This window comes from Ciconia boyciana, chromosome 1 (genome assembly GCF_034638445.1).
Source record: "Ciconia boyciana chromosome 1, ASM3463844v1, whole genome shotgun sequence".
Lineage (NCBI taxonomy): Eukaryota > Metazoa > Chordata > Aves > Ciconiiformes > Ciconiidae > Ciconia > Ciconia boyciana.
This window is the reverse complement of record NC_132934.1, coordinates 105,631,794-105,654,168: the sequence shown is the minus strand read 5'-3', so window position 1 is coordinate 105,654,168 and position 22,375 is coordinate 105,631,794.

Below are 22,375 nucleotides of genomic sequence, written 5' to 3'. Positions count from 1 at the left end.
CTTTTCTTTTTAAAAACAAATCTTGTTTATGTCATTATATAAGAAATAGTTTGCAAAAATTGGTATGATGGATCATCACAGCTGCTCAGTTCAAAATAGAAATCTAAGACATGTGCACCTGAAACGTTTTCTTCCCCCGTCCTTCTCCTGCCATAGTTCACAGAGCACAGTACTTGTACATAGCAAACATTAAAAACTTACATAGAAAGAATATAATTTATATCTCCCAAATACCATTATTTAGTACACCTTTTATTTTATTTCATCCCATTTCATAACACAGCTTTTGAATTCCATTTTATACTTTTACTGTGTTTGGTTTTCCCTTTGCAATAGAGCAAGCTGAAGTTCAATTTCAATGGAACAGATAATGATGAATGTTTGTTTTTTATATGACTGTAACATTGAAGGACAACAATATTTCAGAACAAACATAAAACAATGCACACTTTCCTTTCCTGTTTTTCCTCTTAAAATCATAATATTTCTTAGGTTATTTATTTTTAAAGGAAGAGCTTTGATGCAATTATTATTTTGTTGGATGCTGATAGGGAGCAACAAATTTGAACCAACCAAACACATTCAAACTGATAGTACTGTACTAAAGAGAACTCAGAAAAAAACCCCAAAGATATAGTCCACAAAAAAATTACCTAAGATTTCAGAGCCCAGCATTAATCAGCCAGAACGAAGCATCTCTGTGTATGGACTTTATTCTGGTGTGCTGAACTCACTGGGAGTGCTTAGGTGAGAGATTTACTTGCTTGCAAAAGTACTTGTTGTTTCAAGTTGTATGAACACAGTATCCCTTACAGTCCTACCTCTCAGTCTAACCTCTAGTAAACTCTTACCTTATGAGGTTGCACCTTTTATTTTCATTCACTATCCTCAAGCTGATAACATAATGACACTGCTGGGGAGAGGTGTCATGGATGCCAGGTGGCAGACCAGGAGTTATATAGTAGTTTGGATACAAAAAGGTCACTAGAATTAATTGATACATGAAATTTGATCTGTGCATTTGAGGTTTACCTTTGCAGTACATGTGCTCCCTGATTAATCATCTCCTTGAATAATTACTGCTGAAGGAAAACTTAAAACACAATTTTCACAAACATTTGTTATTTGTTTCATTTGGAAATATTCATTCCAGTAAACCTGTTTGCTGGGATGCTTGGAGGGGAAAATGACATTTGGGATGCAAAAATAATCAAAGTAATTTCAGTTAAAACTTTAGCAAATGATTGTAGAACACTTTTATTAGCATTTGCTCAACTACAAAAGGAAAATCTTGTTTCCATACAAAAGCCTTTCAAATGAAATAACAAATCATGAAAGTCAATACTAAAAAAGAAGATGCATACTTTTTTTAATTAAAAGAGCACTGTGTAATCAAAGCTGAATTCCTTCTTTTGGTCAAAGGAAGGTTTCAATTGTTTAATATCAGCATAATTCTGTATTTGTGTGATTATTTTTTCAGAATTATCTTCTACATGAGAAAAATAGCTGGATATTATTATCAACAGCTTTGTATATAAATATTGTTTTAGAAAAATAAAAAAGTCAAATCAAATTTACCATACATTTTCACTTAGACATATCTATTAAAAAAAAATAAATTAAGATTTCCTATTGTAAAGGATTACTGTACTACAAAATATTTGTCAGAAAACTAAAGTACCTACAACTACAGTTTCCTTAACCACACAGTTTCATGAACCCATCAATTCCCAAATTTTTTTCAACAAAGCAAAAGCCTTTCTGGATATCTTACATTGAGTAAAAAGAATTTACACAGCAAAGATAAAGGCTTTTTTTTTTTTTTTTTTTTTACTGACCAACAGGTTGAATTTTACCTTTCATTTATTCCTGGATGACATATGCTAATTACCCAGCAGTGAGTACTCACAACTAAATGATGAACAATATGTAGTGCAAAAATCAATATATACAAAATGGTGAAATGTTGACAGAGCTGTAAGTAAAACAATACCACTTTCAAAATATCAAATAAAAGTTTATTAGTGTTATCTTAGATGTTATGTTGCATAAAAGTACATTGCATATGTGTATTTGCATTTTTTACTTACAGCATATCGTGTTTACCAATACAAGATTTATAAAAAAGAACAACATTTAGCCCTTAGAGATCTCTATTTTATTCAAGAAAAATCCACCATTCTAAAAATATACTTTGCTTTCTGTCATGGTTTAACCTTAGCTGGCAACTAAGCACCACCCAGCCGCTCGCTCACTCCCCCCCGGTGGGATGAGGGAGAGAATCAGAAGAGTAAAAGTGAGAAAACTTGTGGGTTGAGATAAAGACAGTGTAATAGGTTAAGCAAAAGCCGCGCACGCAAGCAAAGCAAAACAAGGAATTCATTCATTATTTCCCATGGGCAGGCAGGTGTTCAGCCATCTCCAGGAAAGCAGGGCTCCATCACACGTAACGGTTACTTGGGAAGACAAACGCCATCACTCCAAATGTCCCCCCCTTCCTTCTTCTTCCCCCGGCTTTATATGCTGAGCATGACGTCATATGGTATGGAATAGCCCTTTGGTCAGTTTGGGTCAGCTGTCCCAGCTGTGCCCCCTCCCAGCTTCCCATATGCCTGGCAGAGCATGGGAAGCTGAAAAGTCCTTGACCAGTGCAAACATTACTGAGCAACAATTAAAACATTAGTGTGTTATCAACACTGTTTTCAGCACAAATCCAAAACATAGCCCCATACTAGCTATTATAAAGAAAATTAACTCTATCCCAGCCAAAACCAGCACAGTTTCTTACCTCTGTGTGTGTGTGTGTAATGTCTGCTTACCGCCTTTCTGTTATGCATTTATAGAAAAGCAAGGCTGGATTTTGTTTATGAGGGTGAAGGGACTAAAAAGAAAAAAACAAAGTGTATCATAAAAGCTTGACTGCAATTAGTTCACTAGAAAAAACTGGTAAATAGATCTTTATATTTGGCTTAGGAGTCACAGGATATGTTTATTCTCTGATTGCTACAGGGAAGAGACTCTCACAAATAGCTATTGCAATGAGTTGAACCAAGAGATGGTTAATGACACTAGAAATAAGAGCATTATTCAATACCTAGATTGAAGTGCAGCTGCACAACCAGTGTCATGTTATAACTGCTCTAGGACCCTTACACATTAAGTTTTTATACTTCAGCTCACTAAGCCAGGTTACTGTTTAGAGGCTGTCGATTCAATTATAAATCTATGTTAAACTTCCATCTATGGATTTTGACCAAAGTGCTTCTTAATGCCTCTTCAGCACTTCCTGCAGGATAGTGGGGATTTACTTACACACTTTCAGCACAGAATTCCTCTGGCTACCATCCCAGATTCCCATTTTTTTTATCCAGCCCTTCAGTACCTTCCCTTACATCTTGTACTCTTTACTGTTTATAAATAGAGAGAAGACTGGAAAAGCAAAAATTATATCAGAAGCCCAGTTCTGAGAAAGGTCCTGCTTTGTAAGCAAGAACCTCCCTTCCCAGTGATGTGAATGCTAATGCATGATGAGGACGTCCTAAGCTTGCCGCTCAGGGTTAACTTAAGGCTGGCCTCAGTTTGACCCTAATATCAGTATAGATATTCCTCTCTGAATATGCTGTAGGAAAAATAAGAAAAGCAGCTGCTCAGGAAATATTTGAATGGCTTGATTCCATCCCTCTCAGCAATACTGACATCAATTTCTTCATCCATAAAGATAGTAAAATTATTTCCAAATATACATCACTAACTGAACACCCTATTAAGAATATAAATATAATGAGGAATTATTCATATTTTCCCCTGAACAATCCTTGGCAAGTTACCTTTCTTTCTCACCTGCTAAAAAGCTTCCGGTAGCTCAGTGTCTTGAAGACTACTGTTTTCCCAAGTTATTTCTCATGTACTTGTAAGGGTTGTCAGAGGAAGATTTTGACCCTTGCTATCCCATTAAATATAATTAGTCAATTCTGAGCAGCAGCAGCTATAGGTTATCTGTTTTTCAACCCCTTGCATACCTGGCATTGCATGAGATTCACCCATAACATTCAGACTGTCATCTTCTATGTCATTATATTTTACTCACACTAACACTGCCTTAGAAATGTTATGGAATAAAAGTCTGTGAAAATGTGATTCAAAAAGCAATGCTTATCTGGAAGGTTTGGAAAAAAAAAAAACAAACACCCACCCTATCCCCCCACGCTTCCTCCTCCTCCAAGAGTTTGAAGCCTATGTTCAAGTTTGCATTCTGCTACAACAGATATTTATTTTTTCCTATTGCAATTTCATGTGAAATGCACAAGTAGTCCTTAGAACTAGAACCCTAAGAGCTCCCTTCTATCTCAGGTGATTGTGAAACTGGACTGTTGTACCCCACAAACTGTTTCATGGGCAAACTAAAGCTTGAAGTACATGGTAGGAAGCAGGATGGCATGAAAGCTAGTATTGGAGGACACCTTCCTTCCAGGGTAGACATTAACTTGATTTGGAAACTCTCCCTACAAGAGAGACATTAAGTCTGAATTCCCTCAAGAAGAGGAAAAGCTTGTCCTCTGACATCCAGCTCTAATTTCTAGGCAGGTATATAAACAGAGCAAAGGAAAACAGCAAGTCTGCTAATTCTGACCCCTTGTTAGGTGCATAGACTGATTTTTCAGAAGCTGTTTGACAGCAGCTTTTGAGCTTTAAGCATGTTCGTGAATTTTGAGCAATATGCAAGTCTGGCACTGAGCTGTTTTAACTGTATCAAGTTGCTTAGAAAAGCAGCTCGAGAACTTGAGGAATTTTCATGGTGTGACAGCTAAGAAAGAACTTGCAGGATTACATATGGATATACACATACAGTACCTATATATATAAATATATATAAAATTTAAAAGCCCAAGGCTTTATTTAGTGTGAGCTTCAGTCCTTCTATGTCCAGTTTCAGATCTGTGAAAAGGGTAGGGCAGCTTGTTTATTCAAGTTGCAAGTACACGTACATTAAGGTATAGTATACTATCTGTAACTATTTTTCCAGGGGCTGATTGGCAGCAACATATGTTAGGTTCAAATTTTAGGCACCACTAACAAAGACTGAAAAAAATTATAGGTACTCAATGGGTTAAAATTCCTACTTAAATAGTGAATCCAAATGGCTTACATAACAGCACAGCATCTAAGGGACAAAAATAAGATAAAAAAAAAGGAGAATGAGGAGGAATATATGCAGTGGTCCTTATACTTTAGAAAAGATATTGGTTTTTTGAGCTGTGTATGATGAAGTCCTAATTGGCAACTGCTCAGCTGGCCAGCTGCTTCCCACTTCCTTGAGCCCTAGTGATGAAGGAGGCTTCATCCCCACTTCTATTGCCACATCCACTGAGTGAGGTGCCCACCACCTACCTTTTGTAGCTCTTCTGCTGAGCTGTTCCCAATTTGTCCACTGTCTAGCTAACTGCAGTACTTTGGTAACAGCTTCTCTTCCTCAGTTATTTCTGACTTTATAAGAAGCACACATGACATTAAACAAAAGTTTTTACCTCTCAAAAAAAATTTCTTTAACCAGACCCTTTTATTTCAGCCCATGACACCTGCACTCCCAAGGTGCAATTCATTGGTGACTAGCAAACCCAGAAATTATTAGCAAACCCAGCAAACCCAGAAAAGTTAGTTGACACCAAGTAATGTAATTATGATATGCCTCCTGTATTTTCTGGTGGATAAATTTTTATAACTATAAACAGAAACACCCCAAAGCATGATAAAAATATGCAAGTACATATTTCAAGATTGCTTGCTGGTGTCCTCTGTCCATCATCCTTCTTTTCCATCAAATATCAGCAGAATTCATCTCCCTTTTAGGGATTTTACCACTCAGTAGAAGATATTACTTAACTCCAAGGTGTCAGTCACTGGACTTGTATCTGATAAATAAAGACTCCATGGGATTCACAGAGCTCTCTGAAAAGAAACAGGCCCTTCCATATAGCAAAGGTATAGGATTAGTACTCTGTGAACTATTTTAAAGATGTGGTTAGCAACTGATCAAGTCTTCCTAATTTCATGTTAGAAATATTACCAAGATTAAACCTGAAACAAATTTTTATGTTAGTAGACAACCGTGCTTGATCAAATTATAAAGAAATAGAGATTCCAATGGCAAGATTACATGTTTTTCCCTCCATCAGTTTTTTGTTGTTGTTGTGTTTCAACAGATAGCTAGTTATGCATTTTTCAGCCTGATCTGAAAAATCCAGAATGAGATATTTTCTACAACTGAATGAAAAGCAAATGAGATTCCAGATTGAATGTTTTGCCGAAATCAATGAAAACCACACCAACTATTTCATCTTTCAGAATCACTTAGTTTGTGTCATTAGCAATCCTTAAAAGAATGGATTTTGTGTAGCACGTTGGCTGTGATCCAGATAATGGAAGAATAGGGATAGAAAATAGCTCTCTACTTAAGAATGCATTAAATTGATTGCAGCCAAGTTCCTTGATCTTTTAGGCACAGGACTGCAATTATAAAAAATCAAACTAGTTAATTAATACATTGGTACTTTAAATTATGACCTTCCATAAAGCAGTTGAGACCTCATGGAAGGCAGATGAGTATTCTCTGTACTCATGGTTTTGAAGCTAAACATCTTAATTTCTGGAACAAAGAAAGAGAGTAAAGAGGTATGAGATCAACACTTTAGGAAAGGCTGAGAACAGACTCTCATGGCCCAAAGCTGCTGCAGGAATAAGTGGCAGGGAGCCTATCAGCAGTACTGAAATGTTTTATTTGGAATGGCAACGAAGAAACAACATTATTATTTTAGCACTTAGGCAGGTAGAAATCAAGTCCTGTGCTGAGATGAAACTATCAGAACTTGCATCAACTCTTGGTAGCTGATTTGAGTTCCACTCTCATCAAGAACAATAGGTTGGAGAGATGGTACTGTCAGGGTGCAAGACGTGCTGCACCCCAGCGCTACAACTTCCCCACCGGGGGTAGTGGGAGGTCCTGGATGGAAGGGTGGCATTTTAATGCCAATCACAACAGCTGTGCTTTCCAGGTCACCAGGACACATCACATTCCCTGTTGACTACCAAGGAACACGAGGGCTGCTTTTCCTTCCCCACTTGCGTTATCTCTGCTGCACCGATTGACAAGATGGAAGAGGTGGGCTCTCAGTTTTTTCTGACCTCTTTGTGTAGCCCTCCCTCATGGGTTGCACATGACCGCAATAGAAATGCTGCTTGCTCAGTGAGAGATGTGCATGTCTGGTCTTTACAATGCATGGAACAAGAAACATGTAGTTCAACAAAAAAAACAGATGTAAGATCTTTGTCTTCTTACTTGATATCCTAAAGAAAGCTTGGTTTTCATTTACTAAGCTGACTCCAAATTAAAGCTAATTTCTTAACGTTTCTTATCCCTTGATTGAAATTTCCTTTCTGCTTCACAGAGAACACAGAATGAGAAGGGATATCCTGCATCATCGTACTGAGCTTCTAAAAACTCCAAAGCCAGTATATAGAGTACTTTAATATAGAAAGAGAAGCTGGGCATAAAGGAAGGATGCAAATACACAGAAATATACAGTAACTAAAAAGTATTGGAAGGATGTCTGACATAGTATTCAGCCACGCAATGCTTGCATATTTAGGCAGAGAGATTCTGGGATACCAAAGAAGCTACCTCTGTTGTAATATGTATGAATAAAGTTTACACTAGGAAAATAAAGGAATAGAGGTGCTATTCAACCTTAGGACCCAGAGGGACACTGCAAAGATGAATATCGCACCAAAGAAAAGGGTGACTATTAGTTTTCCTGTAAAGTAATTTAAATTAGTATTATCGAGGCCTTTCTGTATTAATTTGGGCTATTATATACAATAATGTATCATTGTAACTGGATTAATAATTTAGACTATGAAACTGTTAAAATATTAATTGGTCTAAAAATAAATTATTGGCTTCACATATATGGTGTGTTCCTTTTTCCCTAACAGTATTTTGAATGCAACACATTAACTGGTGACTTATAGCAACATCTGTCTCGATGCAAGGTAACTCCCTCATATACTTTTCTGCTTTCTTGGATGAGTTGACATTTGTAAAAAACTCCTTTCTGCTGTGATTCAACAGTCACCAGTACTCAAGGTAGTCAGTATAATGCTACCTTAACGGCTGCTTCTGTGGGAGCTGCATGACACTGGTCAGGATGACAAAGGAAATGGATACATTTCTTGCTTATTCTAAGTATTTACTTTATATATCAAGGTTTATTTTGGGGAGGAGGATTGTTTGGTTGGTTGGTTTTATTGCAGGAAATTTTAAAAAGAGGAGAGGTACAAAGAGGGAAAATAGCTACCTGAATTCCACTGAAACAAACTTGGATTTCTCAGTCAAAGTTGGTGTTTCATTCATCATGTATGTAAAACAAATGCATTTATTCAGCTTGCTGCTCATCAGTACCATTATACAGCATGTACAAGAACTGCAGTATAAGATTTAGTTGTTCTATTCTACTTGTGGACTGACTGCATACCAAAACTACACATACACAAAACCCCTTATAACAGAGTTGCTTTAAATTTTAATAAGACACAGTGAATAGACTGAATAAAATATTGAACGCATATAGCCACCCAGGACACAGTGCACATTGTTAGGAAGGTGAGAGAGGGAGGTAGAGAAAAGGGAGAAGTGTTTACTATTAATAAAAGTATAGTAGCAAAGCCAGTTATGACAGGCAGAGCCATGGCCACATTTTCATCTCTGACCTAAGAAACAGACTGATACAACAAAGACAAAGTATTAAGTTCACTCTAGAAGCTCTTCAGTCTGCAGAAAATACATCTTTCCCACTGGAAAAACTGAAGGAGACATTGACTGTATATTGTCTGTATATATATACACAAATTTATGTTTCACTATACAGGCAATATTTGGTCTCATTCTCCAAAGTGCTAAGTTACTTGGCACTTTTAGAATTAGTACAAAAATGTCCTTCTGCCTATGCAGTACAGGGCCAATGATGTGAAGAACACTACCAAAGAATTAGTCATTGACCTTGTACTGTCTTTATTTGGACGAGGTAGTTAGCAATATTGCTTCTAGCAAACAGTTCATCAAGCTTTACTTGCAAATGGAAGAAGGGGTGATGACAAGCTTTTATTTAAATGCCTATAAAAAGTACTCATTAGAAACAGTTTACTTAAATTCCTCACAACAGAGGCTGTGGAGCACTACAGGAGGTATTACAGAAAAAGCACTGCATCCATACGTGGCAATTCAGAGTACTGACAAAGCAGCAACAGTAGGAATACCTCATTTATGTCATTTTCCTTAATCAAATTGTCTCCCTCAACACTACTCTCTGTTAACTACTTCACAGCTTTAAAGAAAAGGTTGATAAAAGAAAAATATTACAAGTAAGTTTGTTCTTTGAGGCAATGTTTCAAAACAGCACACACACAAAAAAGGATACAAATATGCAAAGTCCCTTCAAGACCTGTTTTTTATGATCTTTAACTGAAGAGCACTGGGATGTTAGAACTTCATATTTAATGAAAAACTAATTGAAATAAAAAGAAAAACATTAAGATTTCAAGGAAGTTCAGGGTCCTAAGGGGAACAGATACTCCTAGTCTTTGAGTAGTGCATTTTCAACAATGATCACTGTGCTGTAACTCTATTCCCTTAAGACTCATCATTTTTCTTTAAGGCGAGCAAGATATCTACCAGTTCCAATATACCCAGGTTGCTACCCTTGTATGTAGTTTAGTAATGGCACTTCAGTTGGGAAACTAGGAGCACCTGCAATACCTGGAGTAGTTCCGTATAAATATTTAAATTCAAGATCTCTAATGCTACGAGAGACCGATAGATGGCTTAGTCTGACTCAGTGAAACATTAATTTACTGTCTACAGGCACCCCCAAAAACAACTTAGTCAGTGAAAACACTTCAAGGTAAGTAAATACTGGAGAATTCACTTTCAATACTGAAAGTGAATTTTGAGCTTACAACATTCAAGGGTTTCACTTGAGACGCAACACTCTGTTTTGAAGAGAAGAAACTGACCACAAGTGAAAATTTTGTTTGCAATGAAAACTAACATTCAGAAATTTTTTTTGTTGTTTTAAATGGATGTATTTAATATTCTTAGTAAACTACCTGTATTCTTAGTAAACCTCCTGGAAGCCAAGAACTTATCAACAAAATTCCTTATAAAATGATTTTGCAAAATTTTTAAAATCCAGAAAGTTTTCTGCTGCTCATAGATAACTAATTAAGAGTAAAAGAAAGTAAATTGGTTAAATTAATTATTCATCCCAACTGTTTACATAGTTCTAGTATAACAGTGAAGCTGCTTTAGTATTTTTAAGTTTATAAGCAGTTTAAAAAATCATCTATGCACTCATAAAACAGTAATTTTTAAACTATTCAGTTTCTCATTGACAAAATGTCTATGACCATTGAAATATGTGTGTGCCTAGACACAGCATTTTCAGGACATGCTAGTAACAAATTAACATGATTTAAAACAATGTCCAAATTTAGCTTCAAAACTTTTTTTTTCTTTAAGTAGATGCATTCTGTTTACGAGTAAGCTCTTCTACTTATCTTCATAGCACTTTCAAAGCCCTATGGTTACAGGTGTATGTTCCTACACATACACTCCAAACATACATGCTAGTAGATGTGCACGTTCAACAGCTACACTAACACCTGAATCCTCCCTCATCCTCACTAAAAACCTGTCTCCTAGTGACTGTATTAATCCTTCAACTATAAAATGCTTATTTGCATTCCAACATTTCATAAATTTCTATAAAAGACAATAGCTCTTATTAGAAAATGAAATATCTCACTCCTTGCTGACTAAATAAACTTTCTTATATCTAGCCTTTCAAATAACAGGGAAATGGATATTAACATTGCAAACTTTACCATGACCAGACAAGTTTGTTTTGGATCCAGGATTAAACCGTAGAACTGATAGTGATCTTCCTCATCCCACAAATACTCAAATAACAATCTAATTTTCAAACAGCTAAAAATATGCATGACTAGCCTTCTTTGTTTAATGCTCAATTCAGTACCAATTTGGTTTGATTAATTGAAGCTGTAATTTTCCTACCACAATTCATCAGCAAATTCATTGGCTTTACACAGTGAGGTCCATTCCAGGCCTGAGGTATTAGGGTTTTATGGAGAAGCAACTGGGCAGAATTGGACATGGTATTTCTTTTTCAGGCTGATTTTAAAAATTAACTGCATATGAAATTGTTCAAAGGTTTTTCAAAGTTAAGACCTGAAGAACAAGAGTTACCTATCAGCAGGTAAAAACAGACGAAAGGCAGAGATTCACTATAAAACTAGTCATCACACAATTTAAAACTTCTTAAGTACAATATTTGCAAATAGTTTTTTGCACCATTATATTTGTCTTTTAATATGTAGCCTCTGATACACTCCATGACAAACAAGGCTCAAGTCCACAGAATTTTAGAGAGGAAGTTAAAGGTCACATATATACTTACTCAGGTATTTGCATGCTAACAGATTGACCGCGAGCAATGGAGGGACTATTATTCACTTGTTTGTAAGTTATAGCTAAGGAAATGTAAAATTATGAGTTTTTCTCTTGGATAGAGCCATGGTAAGAAGAGGATTGTGCTACAAAAACCTTGTTGAGAGCATCACTAAGTGGGAGCAAGTATACCAGAGTCATACTCTTGAGTTGGCAGCCAACAAATACCTTGGCAGCCTGCCATGCAAGCAGTCAGTTTTGATGGCTGCAAGGAATGAAGTTGAGAAACAAGCAAACAAAAGAGTCTGGATGGGAGCCAGACGAGGCATAAGGGGTACACAGCAGAAAGCCACTTCACAACTGGAAACGGCAAAGGAAAGTGCTTGTAGTGGTGGGAAGGGCAGGATCCAGGCACAGAAATGTCTTCCTTTGGTAGTTTACTATGCCTCGAAAGGCCAGCAGATCTGATTTTTAGATGTAGCCAAGCTGACAATGCAACTACAATGTGTGACTAGCACACACACTTTTATCTTGCCACAAATAAGAATAGCTTGAGCGATGTCCAAGGGCTGTCCTGCCAGCTGAGGGTTTGGGGGGGGGGGTTGGTTTTGCTTTTGTTTTTAGACACAAAACCGATTCGAAGTTTCATGTCTTCCTTCCAATTGGTGTACACTGTGCTAGCGTTTTGAAGTAGGAGAGTATGATAGTGGATGCTGAAGTGCAAAATCACATCACCTCAGGACTCCTAGGAAAACCTTTAAGAAGTCATTGTCGTTGTTTTGAGTTATTTTTCTGTCTGTTTAGGGGAAAATACTTGAGCAGTATTTCTGTGGGTGAGTGTCTTTAAGTGAGAATAAAGTTGCTTTAACTTACAAAAATACACTCAGAAGCTATGACTATGAGGACTTAAACTGTTACCAATCATTTAATACAAAAAACTATGCTTATGCAACAATAGTATCAGAATGTTTATGCCACATCAAAGGCCAGGAAGTGAAAAAAACCCCAGGAGATTCAGCATCAGCCCTAACTCCCCTAAGCTGCTTATCAGAAACTTTCTACAATATGTTTTACAATTCTGAATACACTAAACAACAAGCTTTGTAAAGAAAACAGAAGAGAAAATATTTATGATTTTGGAAAACTGATTGTTGATACTTCTACCTCACTACTGTGGGTTCATGATTTTCCCTCTGTAGTAGTAATGTTCTATTAACATAGTTTTTCTCATTTCACTTCCTTTTTCCCTGGGAAAAAAAAAAAAAGAAAAAAGAAATTGCCTATTATTAACAAAATTAGCGTTTAAGTAGTGCCAATTAGACTTCAAGTTCTTGCACATAAAAAGGTGTAATTAGGCGAGGCCTCTTTCTCCTTTAGCAGCTGCTGTTTGGAGATATTTTTTCAAGGCAGGACGAATAGGGTAGCAGCACTTTTTGCACAGAAATAGTTGTATCTCTAGAATGGGGCAGGGAGGACTAAAAACCTGATTTCTCAATTCTTTTTACTCCAGATAGGATGCATCTAGCTTCAGAGAAGTCGCACTGATATAAAATTAGAATAAACGAGAGCAAAAAAGTAGGACTTCTATCTGAAAAATTGCAGATTATTATATTACATAGGAAATTCCAGAGACCTTATAATAATGGGATCCACCACAAATTACCCAGTAATTTCTTTTGTTCCTGATATTGAGACAATTAGGAGAGAGAGATCTGTTCCTGGTTTAGTTAAACTCAACAAGGCTGCAACTCCCTACACAGATGACGAAGTAGTCATTCAGGAACACTGATTTCATTTTTCCAATGGCCAAGGCAGTGTAAGCAAGCCACATAACAAAATAAATTACTAGGTCTGGGGAAGCATTGATGTGCATGGATTCCTCTTTTCCCATTAAAAGAGGCAGGGGGAAAGGACTGAGCTGTAATTGAAATTTGAGATGAAAGTTTGTCTGCATGTTTGCTCAGGCAGACAACTCAAGGTACACTCGACCCCTTCTGATCTGGGCCATTGTCATAGCAAAATGCAAACATTTCTTGACTTGTTCTTTGAATAGAATAAAGCAAGGCACAAACATGAATGACATAAATGATCCTCACATGTTCAGAGCATGATTTAAGTGCAACAGAAAACCATCCATTTTTAGAAAGGTGGATTTCATTCACTACATACTGACTTCCTCCATGAGTAGTCCTATAGCTTTTTGGGGTTTATTTCACTGGTACTGCCTGAGAATACCTGAAGTAATTCTGACTGAATCAGGTCCACAAATATTGAGCTATGCATAATGTACGACACCTTCCTACAAAAGATTTCATTTTGTGTTTCTTGCTTTTAATCTCATTATTCTTCTTCACATCCACAGGCAAGTAGCTGCTATATGGAATTGTGAAATCTTCAATAAAATGATCTTTAAAAATTAAACAAAATTAATTCACTTTTGTACTGACACTGCACATTGCCACCGTACTCATCACTATCCGATTCACCTCAGCATCTGCTCCTAGACACTCTGTTTTACCTTCATTTATGAGCTATAATGGTAGGGATACCACAATAGCATTCAGAGCAGGTTTTTGGACTGTTCAAATTTCCATTTCTTTAGATCATGAAAGGAATCATGCTGTACTTCAGAAAAACGTGCTTTGCTTCTATGTGCTGTACAGAAGTAATGAGTGACATAAGCTCTTTCAGTTTACAAAACACCACACAAAAATGTCTCCTGATGAAGAGCAAGGAAGGCGAGTGACAGCTAAAAGCTGGTATTCATACAAGGCAGGTGAACCTGTATGTCAGTTGAAGCCTTTCATTTCTTCTACCTTGGTTCTTGTTGCTTGGATGACATAGCTGGATGGGACAGGCATTCGCTTGATCCTATTACAGTCCTGAGCCACCATTCTCATCAGGCTCTGAAAAATGGTATGGAAACCAAAGAAAGAAAACAGCATTACAGGTTATTGTTTTAGGTTTAAGTTATAAATTTTGTACTTCCCTGTATGACCTTAAAAACTCATATAATACCTTCCAGGCAAAAGGCTAGGGATAAGAGACTAATGGCTGAAACGAACACTAAGTTCAAGCACTCTCCTTTCAACAGATTTAGGAACATGTATTATCTACCATCCTCACTTCTTTGGCAGCTCTAGTAAATGGTGCAAAATTAAGTAGGTTGAGAGGCTTCCCTCAATATGACAGGCCCTGTTTTATCCTGCAAAGTCTATCAGAGCTTGAGGCAGAAAGCATCTAGTTTGTCTTCTGAAAGGTATCATGTATAACAGGTAGTAAGAGAGGCTCGACAAGCAGCATTAATTAACTGGAGGCTGAAACAATACAAAATACATGTCTAAATATACAAGAATTTCTCTGGATTGTGAACTCCAGCTCACATTTTGAGACCAAATGCCTGACACTTTTCATTCCAAATTGTTAATCGCACCACTGGAATGCAATTAGCCGCAATTCTACAGTGCACATGAAGGGATTTCTACACAATGGGCTACCATAATTTGATCCTGAGGTTTCTGAGGAAAAGGAGGAATCAAACACTTCCTTAGAAACTAGTTTACTTTTTAAAAGGGGATCTTTCTGAAGTTTTGTAAGGGTCATAGAACTTCCATTTAAACATATTGTTTAAAACAGAATTAATGTTCTTAGCAAGGAAATTTACCTTCCCCACGTCACAGATTCTGCAAAGTAGAATTCAGAAGGTCAGACTTTCATCCTGCAATAGATCTTTCCTTTCATAAGTTCATCAAAGAATGTTTTCTTTTTTTTATCCCTGAAACTAGATTTAAGGTTTCTATACAATGTATTGTAGTGTTCCTATTCTTCAGACATTTTTAAAGAACTCGATAGGTTTTGGCCAAAGCTCCATTTGTCAGAGGCAGCAGGCTCTATTACTTGCTGGATATAAGACATTTAATTAGTGTCTTAAAAGAATTATGAGCAACTCAACCCAAGCTGAATAGAACACTTCCATTTCTACATATAATAGGCCCTAAACTGATGAAGAATATGGATTAATCTCTCTCATCATATCAAGAATTGTATTTTTTCCTTTGTGTTTTTATACAGTCTTAATAACTTGAACATCATGCACACGCACACAAAATACTTAAATAGGTGTCTAATGGCTAAATCCTTTCCTAACCAAAGTATTAAAGTTATGATGAATATATAGATTTGAACTTGTTCCCTTCTCTAATTTGCTCATCTGAAAGAGCTTGAATCATATTCAAACTGCAGTGCTGAAAAATCTTTATTATTTATTTCAAAGACATAGTTTACTTTAGAGTTGGCCACTTTTACAAAGACCATGTGAGATGAAGTTCTCCTGACTTTATGAAAGTCATGATCAGATTCTCAGAAAAATTTTTAAAACAGAACCAGATTATTTCAGGGAATCAGAAATAAAGCAACTCATGGTGCCTGAAGGGCTGCCAAAAGACACAAGGAGATATTTTGCAAAATTCATTCATCCACAGCTTCGGACATCCTCCATTAACTGCTTATAACAAATGAACACCCCATCCATTTGTTCTGATGACCCAGCTGGTCTTTCAGACTCCACAACTTGCAGCAAACCCTTGCCACTTCTATTTCCAGTGTGCATTCCTCAAGCTATAAAAATGAATAAATTTGACCCTTTTCAGCCCTTTTCCTTGGGTCAGCATTTTGGTTCTTGTTAAGTGCTTGGTCTTACCAACTATCTTGATCACTATTAGTGATTGCCAGAGCCTAGTAACGCTAGCCTGCTGTCTATAGTTTTGTGGTTTGCCATCACTCTACCAGTCATCTCCTAGGTTTTAAAGGGTCAGTGACATCTTCAGCTTCTGGTATCTTCTCACAGAAGCCACCCCTGCTTATTAAAAAACACATACACACACACACAAAACAGCATCACCTTAGAATAGACTATCCAAAATTATGAGACATTATATTCAATAAGATTTTGGTCATCTATCAAGGTCATGATTTGGAAAAGTTTATCTGAAAATATTCAAGGTCCAACAAAAGACTTAATGAGGATTACAGAATGGTGCTGCTGACAGAATAACAGATTAAACTTTAGGAATGAGAAAAGCCCAATCAGACTTTGCATATCTGCCATAGCTGGATTAATCCTAAGATTGTGTTCTTTGTTATTCAACTGTTCCACTTAAATACTCATCATTAACAGCGTTTTAATGTTTTGGTACTTGGCAGTTTCTATATATTGCTTCTTGTCAGACAGTTTAGCTAAATTCTTTTTTTAGAGCTATATAAATTTTAAGACATAACTTGTCTCATGAAAACACTTGGGGGGTGTATTTATTTAAATATTTACATAGTAGCCTTGATAAATCTGTGATAATTAAAATATTCTGAAGGAGTAAAAGCCAAAAGAGGAACTCCTACTTAATAAAAATGGAAAATACAACCTGGTATTTATCAACACCTGAATGACTATAGAGTCATATTGTTTCTCCTTGCCATCTTTGAGGAATATAATAAGAGCATTGACATTAGACTTGCATAAGCCATACATCAAGAATGCAAGATAGCAAATAGAGAACATACTTTACCTATAATTCTTCTATAAACAGGGGACCTCCAAAATGCCTGGACTTCATTTTGTATGCCACTTTCTTTCTGTTAAGAAAGCTCAGATGATGTGGGGGTCACCTGCATTAATGCTCCAAACATGCTCTGTTCCTTCATAATTTGTTCACTTGGAATCAGCTATACTGATTTAAGAAAATGAAAAAAGAAAAGGTAATGGTGCCCTAGGCTGTTGGGTTGTATGTTGCCAATTCTAACCCTTTAAAAAGAACCCAGAAAATGAGAAAAAAAAATAATTCCAACATATGGATCACTTTTTTCTTATTTTAACACACTGCCATAGGTATTAGCTATAGAGATAGATCAGGCTCACACTACCTTTTTAAAATTAAAGACAGATTTTGCAGCTGATGTGAACAAAAAAAACAGACCAAAGAAAGAAAGCAGAACTTTCCCCATGGAGTTTCAGTTGATTTGGGATATATTTCTTCTCTTTCAACTAATATAATCCAAGCATGTTGATCTTTAAAGGCAGACTATAAAAGGCTGTCTATTATGGTCACAGGGCAACATCTATCACAGCACTTACGATCTTGCTCGCTCTAGAAAAATGTATCAATGCTTCCCACTGTTGTGTTTACACTATCTATTTTGTTTCACCAACATTGGCAAGGACTTTAGAGTAAACAACGTATCTGAAATGTAATTCTGTGCAAAATTCAGTATATCCATGCATACGTACTTGCTCTAACAACATACCCATATTTTTCTCCTTACAAGAAAACAAAATCCCCATATATTTACTTCCAACAATACTCTCTTAAAATATGTAGGGTTTTGTTGTTGTTGCTGTTCCCCAAGAAGTCCTAACTGTGGGTTTGAGTTGGATCTTCTTAGGAGCAATAATTTAATGATACATGTAGATTTTCTACAGGTTGTATAAACTGTTGTACAGGTTGTGAAATCTGTAGATTTTCAGTTACTAAACTGAATCCTCTTTTAGTAAGGCACAAGTTGGTAGGTTGTAAAGTGAAATAAAACTTTGATGACATAGACAGATGGTAGCAATAAACTTACTTTTGACTTTGGTATTATATCACTTTGCAATTCTATGATATTCCACCTGAGCATCTCAAGGCACTTCTCAGAATAACAATTTGGCTTCATAATGTTTCTGTTTTGAATTAAGGAAGCATTATCATCAACAACATTTTACGGGCAAAGAAACTGACAGGTTAAAAGGATTCAATCCTTAAAAGTGGTTGGGCATGCATTCACATGCATGTGACAGTCCAAAGATTTACAAAGGCTTTTTTTGGAGGTGAGTAGAGAAATCATTTCATTCTGATTTCATGGCATTTAATTTCATCATTACATTTCATTTCACAGAGCTTTCGATCTGGTCACTAATGACATGGCCATGACCAGGTAAGGACCTGCACTTCCTTAGCTATGACACCCTGGGTTAGAACCTTAATTTTTACATACCAACATAATGTTATGTTAATCCTCACCAATTCAAAGGTGCTTAGCTGCAATAGAAGACATTTCCCTGAAAATAAGAAATCACATATATTTCTATTGTTAAGATTTCAGAAATTCTAGAAAAGTTTATCTTGTTATTCAGTTTTAGAAATAATCAATATTTGACTCAGGCTGTTAGTGAGTTTTATATATGCATTCATACTCACACAGACAGCAAGTACCCATTAGCTAGAAAAAGACAATGAGCCTAGCAAGTTTGAATCAAAAATCATTTATTGCCATCTTATAGAAGCAAGGTCAAAGACAATTGCTATTTTAGGCAGCCTCCAGGTTTCTTGGAGACAAAGGCTTACTCTGTATATCTGCATAGCCTTGTCCTTGTCATCTGCATAACCTTCAGACCTGAGGAGGTTTGAGATTAAATGAATTGGAAAAGATTAAGTGAATCACATGTTTAGCATTCCTTAACACTCACCATGCTACAAGACCAGTTGGGGTAGTATAACTCAGCTGACCAGAAGCATTTTCATCTAATTTATCTTGGTACCTTTAAAAACATTAAAACAAATTCAGCGATAAGGGCTTTTAGACAAGTGAACATACATTCTTTCAGTTTAGGTACTCTGTTCCAACACATCGCTATAAAGCTACTAGGATAACAGAAAAAAATTGGCCCATTACATTTTAGCGATCCAAACTACCATGACAAATATTTTGAGAATGGAAGCCCTTTTGGTAAGAGCTATGCAAGTGATAGAAAGAAAGAAGTACTACTGGAGCATAGGCAATATGGTGAACAGAAAGAAATTTCATGGGATACTGTTGTTATTGTGATTTTGCTTCATTTGAAAGGTGAAGTATTTATAACAAACCTTGTTTCTTAGGAATATATACCTGGCTGCAAAAACTCGGTATATCACTTTAGCATTGCTAGTATTTGGGACTCCTTTTTAAATCCTCTTTCTTCCTTTAAGAAAATAACTAGGCCCCTTTACTAAGTATGTAAAATTAGATGTTTATTGATTTTGTATGCTTTTCTCCTCTCCTCACCCCCACTGGGCTGGATGAAAACTGGTTCTGTTTTAATTAGCTAGTAAGCTACTGACCTAATTGATTTTCAAAATAATTTTTACAATAGCTCAGATATTTTGAGTTGTCTGCAAATTGCAGTTTGTGTGAAAACCAACTCTACAGCTTGTGACTGCAGTAGGTGAACTTTCCATCTTTTTTTTCTTTTTTTTTTCCCCTTCTTGAATGAAACTATGGTAAATTCCTACAATTATTTCTTACTGAGTTTGTAACCATGTCCTTCTCTAACATTTTAAAAACATTCAATTGCTGAGAAGACTGAATCTGACAGAGGGTAAAGAAGATGCAAGGCACATCAGTTCAAACAGTCTCATGATGAGTTAAACAATGAGCGATCTAGTCTTTCTGTTCTATGACACAAGAAAAGTTAATATTCCCATCCAGCAGTCTGAGGAATGAATTCTGCCTGCTGCACTCCACTACTCTATATCACCAAGGTATTTGCACAACATGTCAGACCGACAGTTTCAAGAATAAGACACTTTCACAATATATTAACATCAGTCTCTGTATATCACAACAGTCCCTTTGCTGTGATGGTATGTACTGCACTACTCCTGCCAAGCCCTTATCTACAGCCTAGGAGGTGCCTTCTCCTGACAAAACCCAACAACTTTCAAACAGAGATGAAAGGAAGATATTATTGTGTTTTGTTCCTTAAATCGCTACAACGTAGAGAAAAATTAGAGTATTTGTTTCATTCTCGTAAAATTATATATGTGTGCGTATCTGTCACTGTTACAGAAAGTGATATATTGTTCCTAAAAATAGGTCATAAATTGAACATTGCACTTCAGCCTGCATAGCTTAGATTCAGCTAAGCTTTTTTTCCTAAAAATCAAGCCCATTGTTTCTGTTCTTCATAAATGCCAATCCACACTCCAACCTTTTTTGTAGAACAACATCTGCTGCACAAAATCGAATATAGATCAGCAGATCTGAGTGCGTTCAGCCTAAGTTGCAGGGATACTTTTCAAAAGCAATCCGCATTTAAGAAGTTAAGAAAGCAAACTGACTTTGACAATGAGAAAAGAATTTTTATCTCTCTCTTTGTCAAGTTTTTTTTCTCTTTAGAGAACCCTATTTTTAAAAAATCAATACAGTTTTGTAACATTATGTCATGAATTTTCTTTGAAAGATCATTCTTGCATTTGTAATGCTTAATAATACCGTATTTTAAAATAATCTACACTAAATTCTAGTAAAAAGGTGGTATCTGTTGTACAAAGAAATAATGTATGTACAGAAAATATTACTATAACTCAAATATTTTTGCCACCTAATGAATACATCTGCTTTACATTTTTCTGGTGAAGGGAAGAAATCATAGACAGTCCATCCTTTTCAAGTGTCATCGTCTGAAAGCGCAAAGTTCCATTGAGTAATATTCTTCACTTTTCCCTTCCTTTTTTTATCACCTTTTGCTTTCACTTTTTTCTGTAATGTTATAAAATATTTAAAACATGAAATCACATAAATATTTAAAAAATTGAAGGTTGGAAATCATTCTACATGTAACTTACAATTTACCTGAAAAAAAATTATTAATAGTTGGGATTGGGTATTACTTGCTTTACCTATTATGATCAGAATCGAGGGTATCGCACTTCTCTTTTGGAATTTGTATAAATCAAATTACTAAATCAAAGAATCATGTTCCTTACATAGTCTTTGTTTCTCCAATAGTCCTCCATCTAGGAAATATGTAACTCATGCTGAAGACAGTAAAAGGAACCTGGTCCAAATTTAATGAAAAATCCATTTTCAAATGAATATTTAAAAAATAATTTCCTACTTTATATGTATGTATATCCCTTATTGATACAATCCAGAATCTCTTATAATAATCTACAAGATCTACCTATGCAGCACCTCTATAAACAGAAAAATATTACCCATTTTATAAATTTAAAACAGCATCAATGATTTTATGCTGCAGATAGAAGTATTATGGATTCAAAATATCTCCTGCCTTTATAACTAGGAGATGGCATAAAGGGAGAAGTAAATTAGGCTCCCTACCAACTTAATGAAATGGTAGGCTGCTATGGAGACCATTTCAGCTGCCCAAGTAATATATTTCCTATTCTGAAGATTGTGAGGGAGAATAACAGACTTTTGTGTCAAACCTGTTAATACTCCCAGTGGTAAGGAAGCCTACTTTCAACTTATAGTAGCAGACAGACCCCAAAACATAGAGTTGCATGAACATGGTCATCTGCAAGCATTACAGTTCTCAGACGTTCTTCATATCGCTACCTGTTTTGTTAGGACTGACATCTGCTCATGGACCTATCTGACCTTTTAAATCATTACTCTTGTGTCTTGCACATAACTAACAATAGTTTGTGTCCTGGTTTTGGCTGGGATAGAGTTAATTTTCTTCCTAGTACCTGGTATAGTGTTGTGCTTTGGATTTTAGTATGAGAATGATGTTGATAACACACTGATGGTTTAGTTGTTGCTAAGTAATGCTTACACTAGTCAAGGACTTTGTTCTTGAGGCCCTTGTTCTTCTGGGGGACTTCAACCTGCCAGATGTCTGCTGGAAATAATACAATACAGCAGAGAGGAAACAGTCTAGGAGGTTCCTAGAGCGTGTGGCAGATAACTTCCTGACACAGCTGGTGAGTGAGCCAACTAGGGAAGGTGCCCCACTGGACCTCTTGTTCAAGAACAGAAAAGGACTTGTGAGCGATGTGATTGTTGGAGGCCGTCTTGGGCAGAGTGATCACAAAATGACAG